The sequence below is a fragment of the Schistocerca serialis genome, chromosome 3 (genome assembly GCF_023864345.2).
Source record: "Schistocerca serialis cubense isolate TAMUIC-IGC-003099 chromosome 3, iqSchSeri2.2, whole genome shotgun sequence".
Taxonomy (NCBI): Eukaryota; Metazoa; Arthropoda; class Insecta; order Orthoptera; family Acrididae; genus Schistocerca; species Schistocerca serialis.
In genome coordinates this window covers 382,104,376-382,123,218 of record NC_064640.1, presented here as the reverse complement: position 1 = coordinate 382,123,218, position 18,843 = coordinate 382,104,376, and positions in this window count along the sequence as shown.

Genomic DNA, 18,843 nt, shown 5'->3' with positions numbered 1-18,843 from the left:
TTTCAGAAGAAATTGATGATCTATTCAACAGAAAGAGCCTCACAAACTGACCAAGTCAATAATGCTTTGGTTCACCTCTGGCTCTTATACAAGCAGTTATTCGGCTTACCATTGATTGATAGCGTTGTTGTCCTCTCTAAGGATATCGTACCAAATTTTGACCAACTGGCGCGTTAGATTGTCAAAATCCCGAGCTTGTTGGAGGGCTCTGCCCATAATGCTCTACATGTTCTCAGTTGGGGCAGATCCGGGGACTCTGCTGGCCAAGACAGAATTTGGCAAGCGCGAAGACAAATAGTAGAAACTCTCGCTCCGTGTGGTCGGACATTATCTTACTGAAATGTAAGCCTAGAATGGTTTGCCATGAAGGGCAACAGAACGGAAGGCAGATATCGTCGACGTATGGCTGTGCTGTAGGGGTACAGCTGATAATAACCAAAGGGGTTGTGCTATGAAATGAAATGACATCCAAGACCTTCACTCCTAGTTGTCGGGTCGTGTGGCAGGCGACAGTCAGGCTTATATCCCACCACTGCCCTGGACGTCCCCAACACGTCATCGCTGGTAATAGGGGCTCGATTCGAAGCGGGATTCATCACTAAGACAATTCTACTCCAGTCAGTGAGACCCCAGGCTGAAGACTTTCGAATGACGAGTGTTTTCATTACAGGAAGAGTTAACATTTAATTAATTAATAAATCACGTAATAAATTATATTTGTCACACATATTGGCATACAGATGTCACATTATATTCATTTTCTGTGTAAGTGTAGAGAAAATGATATTTTAAGACATTTACATAGTTAAAACGACATAAAACATGGTACAACTCAGTAAATAAAATACACACAGATATGTGATTGTCAGTGACGTTAGCGAGTGCCCTCAGGTATTAACCAACAGCTTGATCGTAAAGATCGCATGAAGCGTTCAATAGTTATTAATTCATAATAGTTGTGTAAGATTATTCATTTACAGTGGCGCAGTAACCTCTGTAATTTTTTAATATAATTGATATTAAAGTCTGAATATTGATTTTGTGATACTATGCATCTGTGCAATACAACTTAATTTCAATGTATTTTATAGTCATGTCTTCCATATTGCGGATAACGACAATTTTGTTCATCCTAGCTGTTTTGTAACCGATTCCTCGTCCCCAAAGTGCCTGGGGATACCGGCTCTACCTACTTCGCCAGCAGCCGCCGCCCTCGGCCCTTCCTGGTCCTGCATGGCCCAAGGAGGCGAACTTACGCTTTCAATAATTCTGCCTTACTGACAGTTCACCAGCAAATGAGCTACATCATTAGTGTAGTGAAATTGCTAATGATAAGCTGTTGATGCTGAGGATTCTATAGAGCGTTTGATGCCGATAACCACGGTTTTTCCAAATCATTTGTTCATTAGCTAGTTTATAGATAACTGCTCGACAAGGAAACATCGGGAAATAGGCAATTGTACAACCTATTAGAGAGACTGAATATTTCGAAGTATCATAGAAATTTGAACGCCCGGATGTTATTGGGAAATATGATTCGCAGCAAAAGAAAAGTTAGAATCTCATTTGTCTACGATAGTAATGAGAGAGGTAACATTTATCATTTTGGAAATGCCAGTTATATTTTAATTTTACAGATGTTAATTCACATTTGGATTGTTAGCAATACAGAGCAGCGTTCTCAAAGGGTCTCTCATGACAAATTAAAGGATAACTTTTTCGAAACACCGTTATTGTATACCACTGTGATGCATAAGTCTGAAATTTGGCTCCGAGGTGCCTACACCTGTCCTCTGTAACGGTGAGAAAGAGTGGCGCCATGCGATGTCACCCTTGGGCCCAATGACGCTTCAAACAAGATGTCGGCACATGCAACAAAATGGCCAGAGCTCAGAAGTTCATGTGAGTGTAAGGCGGGTTGATTATGACACATTTCCATCAGATCTCACCGCAACGCTGCCCGATGCCACAGAAGGTCATCACGCTCCCGGTTACACAAATTTTACGGCTCTGCGATAGATTTCAGAACCTCGACCCCAGTATTTAAGTCACGTGTCCTAGGAAAAATATTTCAGACACACCGCTGCTCAGAATCGACACGTAAACGCCCCAGGTGGTGACATAAAGGGCGTCAATGAATCCACAACTTCTCTTGGGGAGTTACTTCCCACACGTTTTGCGGTTCGCACTGTGATGAGAAAGAGGATGACGTTCTTGAAAACGTTCGACACTGCTGATACCCCTGGACGTTTAAATCATTCTCTAAGGACATCGTGTGGCTGAAACCACATCTAACGTTATCTGACCCCTTTGGAGCGTAGCGCGATCGCAATTTTTGCTCTGGTATACAGGGTGGATGCACTAGCGACCATTCAAAAGCATTCGACATTAATTTCCTCTCCATTGCTATTTCAATCCATCCTTTGACGTTCTCACGGGGAAGAGGTTGGGATACAACATTAACAAGTGGGTGAATAAAGTAGCAAAGGTTCCCCTAAAACGCCCCACTTCGGCAACACCTTCGTTGCTACCCAAGCACATTTTTTGACCACACTGAAAATGTACCTATACAGGGACTTGGACGATCATTCAGACGAGTGTCTCGCCACTGCTGGCCTAGCGCCTTGCTTGCTGGAATACATAATATAGTGGGTGGCGGTGGGGCTGTCTTCCCTCAGGCGCTTGACCAACAGTACAGCGCAACTTAGCTGAATGAGTATCAAAGTTTCTGTACTGGTACATTTTTAATGTGATCAACAAAGGTGCGCGGATTGAAAGAGACTGTTGCCGAACTCAGGGGTGGGGGAGGGGAGGGGGAGGGGGCGTGTCTTAGAGGAGGGACCCATTGCCGTTTTACTTCCGCACTTGTCAATGTTGCATTCCCCCACCCATCTTTCCCCGTGATTACATCATTGGAAAGAGGGAAACAGGAAGGATGAAAAAGCATAAATACCCTTTTTTACTTCGTATTACGTTCGAATTTCGTTGAATCGTTTTCCATGGTTCCTAGTGGTTTTCCTAATGGTTCCACTCTATATACCACAGTAAAAATTGTGATCGCCCTAAACTCCAAAGGGTTCAGATCACGTTCGATGGGGCTGCAGCTCCTCAATGTCCTCAGAGACGGGCTGACTCGTCCGGGTGGTGTCAGCAGCGTCTAACGTTGTCAGTAGCGTTATTCTGTTGCTCATCACACTGCGAAATGTCGTTTTCAACCATTCAACCACGAAATGTGTGAGAATCAACGCTCCAATGGAGGCGGTGATATATCTGATGCCCTTTGTGGCATCCCCTGAAACTTTTTCGTTTGGACTATAAGCTGTGGGGGTCTGAAATATTTTCGTAGGTCCCTTAGGAAAACCGCCTGATGTAAACGCGGTTCTAAACCTCGATCACGTAGGCGCCAAAAGAAGGGGTGAAATGTGGGTAAGAGAAGATGTGACGACCTTCCTATCGTGTGACACTATTTTTCAACGTAGTCAAACAGTCTCTCTAAAAACGATCGTAACGTTGTACCAATTGTTAAATTCATCGAATATAGACAGAAATCTGCTCCTTGCTCACAGAGCCATTCGAGAACCTTTATGTGAACGTCCTCTTTCTTGAAAAATCTGTTTCCCCCAGACGATCTTTCTGATTGCTGAACAGTTGATAACGTATGGGGAAAGATCTGGACTAACTTATCAGCACCAGGCACGTCTGTGCGGCGTTGATCGAATAGCTGGCACCATTTCACAACGGCTGGACGCTACATTGGTCCATATGCCGCCAGAATTTCTCGCTGAATCTGTGTGCAATGTAGACGTATAGCCCACATGAGTTTTAATGTCCCGCGTACATTAGCTCTGGAATAGGTTTCCAGCTACGGTGTCTTTCACTCCCACACTAAGATGATGCCGGCCGCGGTGGTCGAGCGGTTCTAGGCGCTTCAGTCCGGAACCGCGCGACTGCTACGGTCGCAGGTTCGAATCCTGCCTTGGGCATGGATGTGTGTGTTGTCCTTAGGTTAGTTAGGTTTAAGTAGTTCTAGGGGACTGATGCCCTCAGATGTTAAGTCCCATAGTGCTCAGAACCATTTGAACCATTTTGAACCAGACTAACAAGGGGAGGCCGCCAACTGTGAAATTCAGATTCGATTCATACTGCGCATAATAAAAGCTCATGGCCAGAGGTGTAATGTGGCAAAGCACCAAGATGCACTTCTCAGCCGTTGTCGAGAAAATCGACAGTTAAAAGAAACCGTTGCGGTGAAATACTCTCGACGATTAATAATTTTCTACAGTGTCGTGGCGCAGCTGTAAGCGCTCAGGTTCGTAATCCGAAGGTCGCCGGATCGAATCTCGCGCCATGCAATTTTTTTTATTATTAGTTTTTTGTAATTATGAATTACTTATGCATGTTGGTGAAGACGGATCGCTCTCCAAATGTACCGCCTCCATTTTTCCGTTTTTTTTTTTTTTTTTAACAGGGTGTACCAAAGCTCTCCCGTCCGCACTGATTTTCGACAATGTTATAAGTTGCGCTAGGGACCGCATCTACCTTCTTTCGAAGTTAGCAGGCAAGAACGCTGTTATGCGGCGGCTCGTTTCGGCCCATTCAACATCTGTCATTCAAGTGTAACGAGCGAGTAACGGAGTTTATATTTCATACCTGCCACAGCAAATTTGTGTTCGTGGGGTCTCTATTCTAATTCGAACGTTTGACTTACGCTATACGTATTCGTTTCGGAATATCGTTTCTACGTCTTCCGTTAACTACAAGTGGTTAACATTATGAAGACAATTAATAACATTTGTGAAATACAACTTTGTTTGCGGAAAACATAATGATGTTCGAAGTCGCCATTTTTTCCACGACAAACGACTTTCAACAACTTATTATATGCATAATTGTTGCAACTGATTGCCGGGAATTACATATATATATATATATATATATATATATATATATATATATATTTGAATTATAAAAAACATATACTAAAAAAAAAAGTTGCATGGCGCGATATTCGATCCGGTGACCTTCGGATTACGAACCCGAACGCTTACCGCTGCGCCACGACGCTGTAGAGAATTATTAGTCGTAGAAAGTATTTCACCGCAACGGTTTCTTTTAACTGTCGATTTTCTCAACAACGGCTGAGAAGTGCATCTTGGTGCTTTGCCACATTACACCTCTGGCCATGAGCTTTTATTATGCGCAGTATGAATCGAATCTGAATTTCACAATTGGTGGCCTCCCCTTGTAAGATGTATCTGTTATCCGTAACACAAGATAATTGTCTCTGCGGGAAACCCATGTTCTCTCTTCTGACAATGTGAAACTCTTTTTGTGCATCGGTAATAGCTGGGACTATATGTGTAATTTACTTTCTGAAGCCCCTACGTACATAGGGCGTTCAGAAAGTTTTGCACACTGGTTTTTTTTTCCCCAGGAGGAGAATAAGATTTATAGTGAACATGATTGGAACATTTTGCTATAAGTTGGTATATAAAAGTATTTTCTTTTATTTAGAGGTGAGCCACAATGGTCCGTGAAGCAGTTGTCAGGTTGCGACAACGGTTCGGTGATGGACTTCCTCTTCAAGACCGGCGATGACTCTGCCACATCGACTCACAGGAAGTTGCTCCTTGTTTATGGGGAGGGAAAAGTGGATCGCAGAAGTATCCAGCGGTGGTTGCATAGGTTTGAAGAAGGTGATTTCTCTCTACTGGACAATCCACGATGCGGTGTATCATCGGCGGCAGTGAGTGATGTGAATAAGGAGACCATTGATCAAATCATCCAAAATGACAGATGTGTGACGACACGTCAGCTTGCTGAATTGACTCGTGTGTCATTGGGTAGTGTGGTATCACTGGTACAGTCACTAGAGTACAGAAAAATCTGTACACGTTGGGTGCCTAGCTTATTGACAGGAGAAATCAAAACGATAAGGAAGAATGTGTGTGGGGGTCTCATGAAGACCTTTACTGAAGAGTGGAAACAGTGTTTTGACGGCGTCATTCCCCAGGATGAAACATGGTTTGTTCGAACCTGAGAGCAAAACCCAATCCATGGAGTTGCGTCATCTGGGTTCCCCTCCGAAGAAGAAACCAAGACTTTCAAGAACAACAGGCCCAAAGGTGGTGGCCTCCTTCTTCTGGGATCAGCGTGATGTCATTTTCATTGACTTTTTGGAACCTGGCTATACAATTAACCGGAATCGTTACTGTTTCTCATTGGACAAGCTGCGACTTGCCATCAAGACCCACAGACCACAGCTTCAGGGTCCGCTCATCAGACTACACCATGACAATGCCAAACCCCATGACCCCTTATGACCCAGGAGAAAATCAGGAAAATGAGTTGGAAAATTGTTTCTCATCCATCTGATTTTTACCTCTTTGGTCGTCTGAAAGCCCACCTGCGCGCTAAAACATTTGATAGTGAGAAAGACCGTATTTCCTGTGTCAAGCGATGGTGTAAAAGTCAATCCCCAGAATTTTACCAAAGTGGATTTACATCATCCGAAGAATGTTGGGACAGATGTGTGTCAGCTGATGGAGGCTACAATGAGTTGGCTGAATGTATAGCTAAATGTTCCAAGTATGTTCACAAAAAAAAATTCATTCTCCTACTGCAAAAAATAAAAAAAAATAGAGACGACTGAGCAAAACTTTTTGACCGCCCTTTGTACAAGAGATACATCAAGAAGAAAATAGCTCAAATTAAGAGAAAAGCCTTAGGCCCTGTTGCTGACTTTTGTATTTGGAGCAGCTGAAGATAAGGAAGGAGTAGACAAAAAAAATGGCTCTGAGCACTATGGGAGTTAACTTCTGAGGTCATCAGTCCCCTAGAACTTAGAACTACTTAAACCTAACTAACCTAAGGACATCACACACATCCATGCCCGAGGTAGGATTCGAACCTGCGACCGTAGCGGTCGCGCGGTTCCAGACTGTAGCGCCTAGAACCGCTCGGCCACCCCGGCCGACGGAGTAGACAGGAAAGGCAAATAAACAGAAAAGTGAAAGTGTCCCGAAACGCCTCTGATAAATTTAATATCCTTTTCACCTCTAAGCTTCACATGTTTGAGGCTTCTAGCAGTGAGACATACTCTTTTAAGGAACAGAGCGTTCGAAACTTGTGCATTGTTCAGCAGTTCAGAGGACAATAGAAAACAAACACATGAAAAAAAATTGTTCAAATGGCTCTGAGCACTATGGGACTCAACTGCTAAGGTCATTAGTCCCCTAGAACTTAGAACTAGTTAAACCTAACTAACCTAAGGACATCACAAACATCCATGCCAGAGGCAGGATTCGAACCTGCGACCGTAGCGGTCTTGCGGTTCCAGACTGCAGCACCTTTAACCGCACGGGCACTTCGGCCGGCAAACAAATGACTTACGGGACGGACTGGAGTGGATGATGTGATAAAAATAAAATAGAAGTATGCGATAAATTTTGCAAGGCGAATGTGAGGTACAGAGAGTGAGAACGCTCTTTGCTAGTTTCCATAAGATTAGTTAAGACTATGACAAAGACCTAATAAAAGGTGGGTAGCTGATGTTAGAAAAATGCATGTTGCTGAAGGTATTTATGCATGGGAAACGCTAGGAATTGCTTATATCCAGCAGTGGATGTCAAAAATCTAATAATGTTAATACCAGACTGCAGGAGTATTGCAAGATTATTATCTCCTCCGCGTTTTTACTTCCTCTTTCCGTAAATAGTGTTACCATTTGACATTACCCATTTTGTTTTTAAAATACTTTCATAATATTTTAGTTTTTCTATCCGGAATCCATTTTCATTATTGTGACGTGTAGTCGAACAACGTTTTCCAGTTATAGATCTCTCAGATGCATACGACACAGTATGGCTTAAAGGGTTACTGTATGCTACAGTAGTCAAATGTAAGAACTCGTTAAAGTTCTTTTATAATATGCTATCCACAAGGGAGTACGGAGCACATCTACATGGAAAAACAAGAAAAGCCCAGATCCTCAATAATGAACTGCCACAAAGCTCTGTGGTAGCTCCTTTACTGTTTAATTTGTACATCTCTGATATGCTGGAACTCAAATCACGGAAGTTCGCATATGCCGATGATCTGGCTATTGCTCTGCATGGAGAGTCATTCGAAAAATTGGAAACATGCCTAAATTCTGACGTGGTACGGCTTCGTAACTACTACATGACCTGGCATCTGAACCATAATGCATGAAAATCAGTAAGCACAGTGATGCATCTGAATAACAAACAAGCAGACAGGAAGCTGCGCTTGAATATAACAGGCCAGAATATAAGACATGAAAGAGCACCAAAATACCTGGGTGTTAAACTGGACCGCAACCTAACATTCAAAGAACACCTGCAGGATGTTAGCGAAAAACTCAGAGGCAGAGTGAATATCATCCAGAAACTCGAAGGCTCTACCTTCGCACTTCCTCCTTGGCTCTAGTCTACAGCGTTGCAGAATACTGTGCGCCTGTATGGGCCAACAGTTCGCACGTCAGTAAAGTAGATGTTTGTCTAAATGACACGTTGCGAACAATAATTGGAACAGTGAGACCAACCCCAACACAATGGTTCCCTGCGCTGGCAAACATAGAACCTCCCTCACTCCGCAGACAGCACGCAATCCAAAGAGAAATGTAAAACGTTGCTGCTAACACCACACTCCCAATACACGCTGACCTGCATGGCTCGACACTATTAAAGTTAAGAAGTCCCTTCTGGAACCACTCCTCGACCAGTCGGGACACCATAGCAGAATGGACACGCCTATGGCAACAAGCAAATATTAACAATGGACACCTCACTAAGAACCCGGCTGATCGTGTTCCTGGCCTCAACATCCCTCGAAGAACCTGGGGGGCACCAAACAGAATGAGAAAGAGCAAAGAGCTGATGGCCACGTTGGGCTACGTGCACGATCCTCACTGTGACTGTGACGGCGAAATACAGACGATGCAGCGCATAAGTGAGTGCGGAATTCATAGTTTTAGAGACGGTTCACTGGAGGATCTCCATAGACTCACAGACTGTGCCATTTCTTGGCTTTGTAATTTAAGTGTTTCTGTTTAATTGTTCATTTTTTGACAGATTACACCATGTATGCACTATAGGTTTATAAGTACTGTACTATGTATAACTAAATTTATAGTGAATAAAGTTTTGTTACATTTGCATGTCAATTAAGTTTCCCATGCTGAATGTGTATAGTACTGTAAGGCATCTGGGATATCGAACGCAAAGTAAATAAACAAATTCCAGTTATTCCATTGTCAGTTGATAAAATATGACTGTACGAATATTTTTGTTGTAAAACAGGTTCTAACGAAGTAACACTTCATTTCTCGAATTTGGTCTTAATCATTCAGAAATACACAAACGTCTGTACCGTGCAGCCATCTTCATGTAGGTCAATAGCCGTTGCTCCCATCCCTACGTAAGGAGTCATTATACGGCCGTTTTCGAGGGCCAGACGCTAATGACGCTCCACTCTCGATCGTTAATGCCGCCACTAGTAAACGGGGCCACCACTTCCCTTTCTAGTGGGTTCTGAGTTCCAGTCACAATTCTAAGACGATCGAAGCCGAACCATGATACTGCATTCAGAGAAGGCGGCCGCTAAGCCCAGTAAGCAAAACTGAAATGCATCTACATCTACATCTACATCCATACTCCGCAAGCCACCTGACGGTGTGTGGCGGAGGGTACCTTGAGTACCTCTATCGGTTCTCCCTTCTATTCCAGTCTCGTATTGTTCGTGGAAAGAAGGATTGTCGGTATGCCTCTGTGTGGGCTCTAATCTCTCTGATTTTATCCTCATGGTCTCTTCGCGAGATATACGTAGGAGGGAGCAATATACTGCTTGACTCTTCGGTGAAGGTAGGTTCTCGAAACTTTGACAAAAGCCCGTACCGAGCTACTGAGCGTCTCTCCTGCAGAGTCTTCCACTGGAGTTTATCTATCATCTCCGTAACGCTTTCGCGATTACTAAATGATCCTGTAACGAAGCGCGCTGCTCTCCGTTGGATCTTCTCTATATCTTCTATCAACCCTATCTGGTACGGATCCCACACTGCTGAGCAGTATTCAAGCAGTGGGCGAACAAGCGTACTGTAACCTAATTCCTTTGTTTTCGGATTGCATTTCCTTAGGACAATGAAATAACGTTTACAGTATTTCACTCAGTTCTCTCGCGTAGCATGTGAATAATTTAGTTAACTAATTCAATTTCTATTTCAGTAACATTAGTAAAGCAATGAATCATTTTTACAGAATCATATGATTGATTGGGTGATGGTGATGTTAGGCTACATTTACATAAAGTTGTGCAGCAAACACAACTGCATTATAGGATGTCTTCATTGCGCTCAGTGTCATGTTTCCAATGTAATGCATAACAAATTGTTATTGCTCTCAACTTCATTGCGAAGTACACTGGGGCGACAAAAGTCACGGGATAGCCATATGCACATATGAAGATGGCGGTAGCATCGCCTACACAAATTATGAAAGGGCAGTGCCCTGGCAAATCTGACATTTGCACTCAGGTGCTTCATGTGAAAAGGTTTCCGACGTGATTATGGCCGCACGACGGGAATTAACAGACTGATCGTGGAATAGTAGCTGGAGTTAGACGCATGGGACGTTCCATTTCGGAAATCATTAGTGAATTCAATATTCCGAGATCCACAGTGTCAAGAGTGTGCCTACAATAACAAATTTCAGCATTACCTCTCACCACGAGCAACGCAGTGGGCGACGGCCTTCACTTAACGACTGAGGGCAGCGGCGTTTGTGCAGGGTTGTCAGTGCTAACAGAAAAGCAACACTGCGTGAAATAACTGTAACAATTAATGTGGGATCTACGACGAACGTATTCATCAGGACAGTGCGGCGAAATATGGTGTTCATGAGCTATGGCAGCAGACGACCGACGCGAGTAACTTTGCTAACAACAGGACATCGCCTGCAGCGCCTCTCCTGGGCTCGTGACCATATCAGTTGGTCCCTAGACGAGTGGAAAACGGTGGCGTGCTTGTATGTGTCCAGATTTCAGTTGGTAAGAGCTGGTGGTAGTATCTGATTGACGCCCAGACCGTATGAAGCCATGTACCCAAGTTGTCAACAATGAACTGAGCAAGCTGGTGGTGGCTCCATAATGGTGTAGACTGTATTCAAATGGAATAGCCTGGGCCCTCTGGTCAGACTATATCTATCATTGACTTCAAATGATTCCGTTCAGCTATTTGGAGACCACTTTCAGCCATTCATGAACTTCATGTTCATAAACAACTATGTCATGTCAGTGGGCAACAGCTTTTAGCGACTGATTTGAGGACCATTCTGGACATTTCGATCGAGTGATTTGGCCACCCAGATCGCCCAAAATGAGTCACATCGAACATTTATGGGATATAATCGAGAAGTCAGTTTGTTCACGACATCCTGCACAAGTAACACTTTCGCAATTATGGACGGGTGTAGAAGCAGCGTTGCTCAATATTTGTCCAAGGGACTTACAACGACTTGTTGAGTCCATGCCACGTCTATTTGCTGCACTACGCTGGGAACAATGTCCGTCACGTAATTGTAAGGTGTCCCATGACTTCTGTCGCCTCGCTGTATTTCAGTAGGTTGCGAATAATTCCGAGTTAGGAATTCATTTGAACTCCTGTTGTAGATGGAGCGACTGCAAATATTGGTTATAATGGACAATCGTTTAAATTTATATTTTTAAACTATGAAATAGTCGTTTTCAAACACACTATGGAAGTAGTGCGTTTACTGTGATGGCTAAAAAATTATATCGCTTCAACAGGGCATGAAACGATGACGCATACTGCGTACTTTATTCCAGAATAAGTTAGACACGTAAAAAAGTGTAAACATATGATTTGGAGAGAAAACCAACAGAAAACTTTTCTCTAGTCTTCATCGCTTCTTTATTTTATGAAACACGGAATATGAGGCTATGATGCCAAACACCTATTAGCTCAAATCTCATAACCATATAATTTCTTTCGCTGTTTTTGGTTGGTATTGGTAATTTTATTCACCGTGTCTGTTGTTAATACAATGGTGAGGCGATATTGGGGTGGGGGTAAGTGTAACAGTGTATGAGTTTGATTCAGTGGTTGGACAGTTTGGCGCCAAGACTATTAATACTTGAAAGCAGAAATTAAAGTTTATATTAGTTCTCGATCTCGTTATAAATGGCTTTCACAACTTGTTCATTCACAGCGAAAAATTATATATGACGGAAATAATCTTTTCCTCTTGCGTAAACTTTCTGAATGAAATTCTCGCAACTAAAACTATGTGGCAGATTTGTGGGTATTGGACAGTTTAAAGTTCTAGAGTGTATAAGCGGAACTACGCTTCCAGCCGCCACATTAATTACAGACTTTAAGGAAGTTATTAGTTTAAGATGTTTCCAAGTTCCATATGACATTTCTCTAGCATGTTATTCAGATGTATCATACTTATCTATTGTTTCGAAACTTTATTATTTACAGTTAAAAACGTTAAAATACAATTTAATATTTCACACAGTAACTGAAAGACGGAAATGCCGCGAAGACTCAAAATGATCCATTTGCTCTCTAATAAGGACACAACACTCCCTTGTAATAATTAGAAAGTGTAGTTTAAATGCAGCTGCATCTCTGGATATAACTAAGACAGGACAAACGTAAAACATGGAAAAGAGAGGGAGGGAATTATGGCAAGTATCAAAAGAGAATTAATGGATTCCGTTTATAAAAAAAAGATGATAAATAAAAAGGTGGACACATGGGATTAGTATTTGAGGGCTCCCCGCAAACAGTAATGTTTATAGATATTTGATCTACAGGTACTGACGAGTAATTTTGTAAATATTACAATATATAATAAAAACGACCGTATCTCTTGACTGCATTTACTCAAAACCATATTTTTTTTATATCGACAAGGGGCTGTAAGCCTTAGTATTTGGCATAAATTTCAACTTGATACATCTACCCGTTAGTGGAAAAGAAGAGATCTTAAAATACGGCTGTATCTTTTGACTGAATTGACAATAGAGGCTTAAATCTCTTACAGCGCCAAGGGACCGTAGACCTTATTGTGTGACACAAATTTCAACTTTATTTTTCTACCCGTTCCTGCGAAAAAGAGGTCCTACAGACTGATGGGCAGAAAGCAACAAGGTAATCCAAGAATGGTTCCGTTTTTAACGTCTGAATTAGGAAACCCTAAAAATGGTGGAATTTAATCCAAGCATGACAGAACACAGAAAATTTTATGGACATTTGTAGCATACTAAGGATGTGTTTTATTGAAGAGGCTATGAGTATACACTACATATCCCCTGCGGCATTATCTGCAAAACATTCCCTGAATGTCACTGGCGTAGTTTCTGGCTTGATACCTTAAATGGAGTTTGACTTAACTTGCTATTCCACTCTAGAATCGTTATGATACTTCCCTGGTTTTGTACAAGGTACGGACATACAATGTGTTTCACTGGATTTACCCATTATTTTTTTTTCTCGTAGTTGCCTCGCCCTACTAGAATATCAGCCTTGGAAATTCTGCATGTGCAATGCCCTTTACATTCGATTGTTCTGGTACTGCTGAATATCCCTAGCATTCCAAAATAAATTTTCTGTAGGTGTGCGACATACACTGATTTGACAAAAATCATGTGGTAACTTCTAATCCCGTGTCGGACCACCTTTTACTCGGCGTACTGCAGCAACTCGACGTGACATGGACCAAACAAGCAGTTGGAAGACTTCTACAGAAAGGTAGGGCGATGCTGCCTCAATAAACGACCACAACTGCGAAATTACTACCGCTGCAGGATTTTGTGCACTAATTGTTCGCCCGATTACGTCCCATAAATGTTTTATGGCATACATGTCGGATCTGGGTAGCCAAATCATTCGTTCGAATTGTCCAGAATGTGTTTTCAACCAACCCGAACAATTGTGACCCGGTGACACGGCGCATTGCCGGCCGGTGTGGCCAAGCGGTTACAGGCGCTACAGTCTGGAACCGCGTGACCGCTACGGTCGCAGGTTCGATGTGTGTGATGTCCTTAGGTTGGTTAGGTTTAAGTAGTTCTAAGTTCTAGGGGACTGATGACCTTAGAAGTTAAGTCCCGTAGTGCTCAGAGCCATTTGAACCATTTTGACACGGCGCATTGTCATCTATAAAAATTCCATCGTTCTTTTGAATCATGAAGTCCATGAATTGCTGAAAATAGTCTTCATGTAGCCGAACATAGCCATTTCCAGACAATGATTAGTTCAGCTGGATGAGAGGACAGCCCATACCATTACAAAGCCATCAACGACTTGCACAGTTCCTTGTTGACGACCTGGATGGCGTCTGCCACACATTCAAACCCTATCATCAGCTGTTACTACCTGAAGTCAGGCCACATCTGACCAGGCCACAGTTTTCCAGTCGCCTAGTGTCCAACCGATTGGCCACGAGCCCAGGAGAAGCGCTGCAGGCGACGTCGTGCTGTTAGCGAAGGCACTCGCGTCGGTCGTCTGCTGCCATAGCACATTAACGCCAAATTTCGCCGCACAGTCCTGACGGATACATTCATCGTACGTCCCACTTTCATTTTTGTGGTTATTTCACGCAATATTGCTTCTATCGTATCACTGACAACTTTACGCAACCGCCACTGCTGTCGGTCGTTAACAGAAGGCCTCGGTAACTGCGTTGTCCATGATGAGAGGTAGTACCTGAAATTTGTTATTCTCGGCACACTCTTGACACTGTGAATCTCGGAAAATTGAATTCCCTAAAGATTTCCGAAATGAAACGTCACACGTATCTAGCTCCAAGTATCATTCCGCCTTCAAAATACACTACTGGCCATTAATATTGCTACACCACGAAGATGACGTGCTACAGACGCGAAATTTAAACGACAGGAAGAAGATGCTATGATATGCAAATGATTAGCTTTTCAGAGAATCCACACAAAGTTGGCGTCGGTGGTGACATCTACAACGTGCTGACATGAGGAAAGTTTCCAAACGATTTCTCATACACAAACAGCAGTTGACCGGCGTTGCCTGGTGAAACATTTATTGTGATGCCTCGTGTCAGGAGGAGAAATGCGTACCATAACGTTTCCGACTTTGATAAAGGTAGGATTGTAGCCTATCGCGATTGCGGTTTATCGTATCGCGACATTGCTGCTCGAATTGGTCGAGATCCAATGACGTACCAGAATATGGAATCGGTGGGTTCAGGATGGTAATACCGAACGCCGTGCTTGATCCCAACGGCCTCGTATCACTAGCAGTCGAGATGACAGGCATCTTATCGGCATGGCTGTAGCGGATCGTGCAGCCGCGTCTCGATCCTTGAGTCAACAGATGGGGAAGTTTGCAAGACAGCAACCATCTGCACGAACAGTGCGACGAAGTTTGCAGCAGCATGGACTATCAGTTCGGAGACCATGGTTGCGGTTACCCTTGACGCTGCATCACAGACAGGAGCGCCTGCAATGGTGTACTCAACGACGAAATTGGGTGCACGAATGGTAAAACGTCATTTTTTCGGATGAATCCAGGTTCTGTTTACACCATCATGATGGTCGCATCCGTGTTTGGCGAAATCGCGGTGAACGCACATTGGAAACGTGTATTCGTCAGCGCCATACTGGTGTATCACCGAGCGTGATGGTATGGGGTGCTATTGGTTACACGTCTCGGTCACCTCTTGTTCGCATTGACGGTACTTTGAACAGTGGACGTTACATTTCAGATGTGTTACGAAGCGTGGCTCTACCCTTCATTGGATCCCTGCGAAACCCTACATTTCAGCAGGATAACGCATTACCGCATTTTGCAGGTCCTGTACGAGCTTTTCTGGATACAGACTGCTGCCCTGGCCAGCACATTCCCCAGATCTCTCACCAATTGAAAACGTCTGGTCAATGGTGGCCGAGCAACTGGCTCATCACAATACGCCAGCCACTACTCTTGATGAACTGTGGTATCGTGTTGAAGCTGCATGGACAGCTGTACCTCTACACCCATCCAAGCTGTGTTGGACTCAATGCCCAGGCGAGTCAAGGCCGTTATTACGGCCAGAGGTGGTTGTTCTGTTTGACTCAATGCCCAGGCGTGTCAAGGCCGTTATTACGGCCAGAGGTGGTTGTTCTGGGTACTGATGTCTCAGGATCTATGCACCCAAACTGCGTGAAAACCGAGTGAGGAGGCGCAGTGGTAGCACACTGGACTCGCATTCGGGAGGACGATGGTTCAATCCCGCGTCCGGCCATCCTGATTAAAGTTTTTCGTGATTTCCCTAAATCGCTCCAGGCAAATGCTGGGATGGTTCCTTTCAAAGGCCACGGCCTACTTCCTTCCCCATCCTTCCCTAATCCGATGAGAGCAAGGACCTCGCTGGTTGGTCTCTTCCCCCAAAACAACCCAACCCATTGTGTGAAAATGTAGTCATATGTCAGTTCTAGTATAATATATTTGTCTAAAGAATACCCGTTTATAATCTGCGTTTCTTCTTGGTGTAGCAATTTTAATGGCCAGTAGTGTAAGTTGACTCTCTTCGAGCGGCCATAATCACGTCGGAAACCTTTTCATGTGCCTCACCTGAGTGCAACTGACAGTTCCACCAATTCACTGCCCTTTTATACTGTGTGTATGCGATACTGCCGCCAGCTGCATATGTGCATATCGCGAACCTACAACTTTCGTCAGTTCATTGTACATCAGATACTGAATGGTACCTCTCATCATTTACCAACCTGAAGTACATTCTTATCTTCGGCTTGTGTATCGTATTAATGCTGTGCTTGGGTAATTTACAGCTAATCCTTTCAGTCGCCCTCCTTGTCTAAATACTCTATTTATTCCGCCCCTACTTCTCGTTTGACGTTACCGAGCCGGTCAGAACTACTATCGGTGCGTCATGTGTATTGGCGTGGTTACTCAGTGAGATGTAAGTTCATCCTACGAAATAGTGGTCACACCTTGAAAGAGTACACTGATCGCTTTAGAGCGCTGTAGGTGGTTCAAATCTTATATCAGCATGTGATGGGAATCTTCACCGCTCTCGTCGGTCACTGTAATGAAACGTTGTATATGTACCAGTCGGTTATACAGAATCAACGCACTAAAATGGGTCGACGTGACAACGTTACAGAGTGGTAGAAAGGGGATACCGAGTTTTGACAGTACTGTTACCCGAACTGCTCGCGTATGAAAAGGTACTGTCTAACGTATCTACCCGGAATGTATCCATATAACACTTTGGAAGAACAGTCGTAAAAAGATGCTAACCGACCGGTACCGGAGATGAATTTCTCACCTTCTCAAAGACAGTCGGTTGCAGTCCCGGCAGAAGTTGCTTCTGTCTGGGAAAGTAGGTCCACATGAAAGAAATTATGAGCGAACATTGCGAAACTAATTGTATCCAATGCACATTTGGTGTCGGTTACCTCTCAGAAGACTAATTCTCACAGTGGTACATGAAGCTGACCATCTTCATTGGGTCATAAACCACAGAATCTGAACAACAGACTGTAGCTGACTGGAGACATATGGTGTGACCGACGAGTTACTGTTTTCCTCCTTTCAAATAAAGCCAGGTGTAGAGCGTGCCAACAGGCCAATGACGCGTTTTAAAGTGTACTAAGTGCAGGCTGTAGGTCAGGCCAGCGGTGACTCCGTGATGTTATGGTGATGTTTCTCATACCATGACTTCGGACTACTCAGTCAGGTTGACGTGAACATCAAGCAGACTGTCTGTTTCAATAATCTCGTTCACCAAGTGTTACCCTTCCTTCTACATCTTCAATACAAGTGTGTTGTGAACAGTTCCGTTTTCCAAGATGACAAGAGCCGTATTCACAGCGCTGCACACAGACGTTCGTGGTTTGCCGGTTACTCAGATAACCTATCGCCACTCGACTGCCCCTCTAAACCACCCGATTTTAATTTCATACGAATTCTCTGGTATTATTTGGAACAGCGGGTGGAACGTAGCAGTCAGCAGGCCTGCAATTTTTAAGTCTACGGGGTCTATGTGGTGTCACCGCCAGACACCACACTTGCTAGGTGGTAGCCTTTAAATCGGCCGCGGTCCGTTAGTATACGTCGGACCCGCGTGTCGCCACTGTCAGTGATTGCAGACCGAGCGCCACCACACGGCAGGGATAGTGAGACGTCCTAGCACTCGTCCAGTTGTACAGCCGACTTTGCTAGGAAGGGTTCACTGACAAATACGCTCTCATTTGCCGAGACGATAGTTAGCATAGCCTTAAGCTACGTCATTTGCTACGACCTAGCAAGGCGCCATTACCAGTTATATTGAGATTGTAATTATGTATCATCAAGAGCGATGTTCTCCAATTATGGATTAAAGTTAAGTATTCAAGCAGCTACGTTCTTTTCTTGATAGGATAATTACTTTATCTTGTTCCAGACCTCACGCCAATCTGCGTGAGATTAAACGCATGCATTTCGGCCTCCTCTAGCAACACGGTGTTGGCTCTTCTGCCAACACATCAGTCTAACCATCAGTGAGTGTCTTCAGCTGCATATGGTATTGCTGAACTAATTTGTCGCCTCTATTCCTCACTGAATTGAGACCATTCTCAAGGCCAATCCGCCTGGTTGCTCTTGTGGGTGAATAATTTTTCTTTCGATGTTCTTACTATCTCTATTTCAATATGACTGACATCAGTGTTGCAAACATAACACCTGTGTTAGACGTATGCAGTGACAGATACACTCGTAAAAGATGTGGTACACATCGTGTCTCAAGCTTCTACGTGACACACACAGCGCCTACCTCTCTGTCTTCA